Source organism: Dreissena polymorpha, chromosome 5, assembly GCF_020536995.1.
Source record: "Dreissena polymorpha isolate Duluth1 chromosome 5, UMN_Dpol_1.0, whole genome shotgun sequence".
NCBI lineage: Eukaryota > Metazoa > Mollusca > Bivalvia > Myida > Dreissenidae > Dreissena > Dreissena polymorpha.
In genome coordinates, this window is record NC_068359.1 from 17,373,463 (window position 1) to 17,375,801 (window position 2,339).

Consider the following 2,339-nt stretch of genomic DNA (forward strand, 5'->3'; position numbering starts at 1 on the left):
CTGCATGTGTTGTTTTTACAAAGCACTTGTATCCAGATTATTCTAAAAACTCTACAAAGAATATTATACTTCACAAATGCACAGGGTTCAAAATATGTTTTAAAGAAATATAAATATGTGGAATATTGTATTACTTTCATAATTATCACCAGATTTTAGAATACTAAATTTCTTAATTTTATTTCAACATTTCAGTCAAGTTGAATTCTGCAAAGCTGTGTATTGTATTGTTTATGTGCAAAAGCATAATTCTACATGATAAATCAGTACTGGTTTATGCTGTTATTATTTCTACCATTTCATTATGAATACATTACCATAAGTGCAATCCTCTTTGACTGGTTTCACCACATGGTGTCCAGCCTTGTACTTCGGATAGGAGAGTCGGTATCTTTTTTCACCCTGTCTGGTCTCTGCCTGCTTGCGGTCTACATTGGCCACTGAGTGCAAAGCAGCAAGGTGCAGTCTGCAATTTAAAAGAAACATTATTTAAAGAAAATATAAAATAAACAAAGACTAAAAACAAAACTACAGCATCAAGGATTATTTAACTACTGGGGTCAGATATAAAACACAAGCATAAAATTTGGGTCAATATAAATACATTTTTACATAGATTTTGACTTTAAATAAACAAATTCTACAAGCAAATGAGACACATATAATTTAGATAATGGTCATGACCACTGAGTAAGATGTACACTTGTTATGTTCCAATGAGGCACAAACCAGGTATTTGTTGCAATAAAAGCTTAACAAGATCACAACTTAAAGTACATTTATACATTATTGTATCTTAAACCTTCTATAGTTTGTCAGAACAGTCACTTAGAATTTCACCAAACATGGAAAACTAAGTAGCACAATGTTACAGAATGTCTAAGTTGACAGCTGTTTGTGGGCTTTAGAACCTGAAATTTACAAAAAATATATTATTTTTTTCTTTACTGCACATAACACATTAATGATCCCTTTCGGATATTTCAGAATTGTTTATGAAGTAGGGTATATCAGGGGTTCCACTGGCCCAAAAAAAGTTGTCGCCACTTTTTCGCGGCGTTAATACTGTCGGTTATTCCACCTTATTAATAAGAACAATCATTTTAAGAAACCTTACTGCATTAATTTCATTGACTATATTATCACTTTAAAAAGTATGTTATTTCATAAAAAAATAAATAAGTACCTTCATACGTCATACCTTCATAAGTCTTAATAAGCTTTATTTGTATATAAATAACATTTTTTTCAACTTGATAAACAACACAGATAACCAAAATAATATAATAATGTTAACATCAATGTATTAAACAGTATGCTGCATAAATGTTTCGAAATTAATTATTTAAACATAAAATCACACCAATGTTCATCATTTGAAAGGGAATCAGAAAATAAAGCATCTCACTTCAAAGTGTTTAACAGTTATATTTGGTCATTTGGACATGATATACATCAGCTTCTGTTGTTAACAAGTTTTCTGTTAGTGGTGGATGATTTCCAGGTTCAATTAAATGACTGTTGTTCATGCCTTTTTCCTGACAGAAAGGCCCAGATAATTGCCACCATCCATTCTAGTTGCCTGAAATAACATAAAACATATTTTTACAAACTATCAACATCAAACCAACACATAAATGTCCCAATCTTTAAATGTCGGATTTTAACATATCCGAAATATAGTACATCGAGTGAATGTTTTATATTTAATTCAGAAATTGTTGTTATCTTAATCAGTTTATATCCTTCCCAGAACATTACAATAATAAATCTATTAAACAGAAATGCTCACAAATACCTGTTGAAACAAGTTTTTATTTGTTGATGTGGAGAAATTAAATGCTTTTGCCAGCCCCATGGTTTTGATTTTAACAAAGAAATAGCGGCCCTAATAATCATTATAATTATTGATCGTCGTGACAGTTTGTCCCCGTGTTACTTAACTTATTGCTCAATATCATAAAGGAGCCGTTAATCCGATAATAACCCCCATAAAACTTGACAATAGCAGTAAAAACACCGTTTGTAACACTTACACGCTTCGGTGATTTCTAATGCACTCTGCACTGTAGGTCGCTTACATCGTCGTAAATCAATATTTACAACTGACAGACGCTGGCCGCTAATGCTCGGTCGCGTGATTTCGACTCGCAGTACATTTTCGGATAGGATTTTACCGATTTTTTGAAATTCGCCACTTTTAAAAAATTGGAGCCACATTTAAAAATTCAGCGCCATTTGGCGCCAATGGCGATCGACAGCGGAACCCCTGTATATACAGAAGGAGGGAAGGGCCACACATATTAATTATAAGGCTCTGCTAATTAAGGAAAGTGTAG

The 2,339-nt window shown here is 32.4% G+C and overlaps 1 long non-coding RNA gene across 1 annotated transcript; it reads right to left on the reverse strand.

The window, feature by feature from the left end:
• Positions 1-1,206: 1,206 nt before the first annotated feature.
• Positions 1,207-2,114, reverse strand: LOC127881155 (uncharacterized). The gene is made up of 2 exons (XR_008049935.1): positions 1,799-2,114; positions 1,207-1,582 (listed from the first exon to the last, which is right to left on the reverse strand). It is a non-coding gene; the product is annotated as an uncharacterized LOC127881155 (long non-coding RNA).
• Positions 2,115-2,339: the final 225 nt, after the last annotated feature.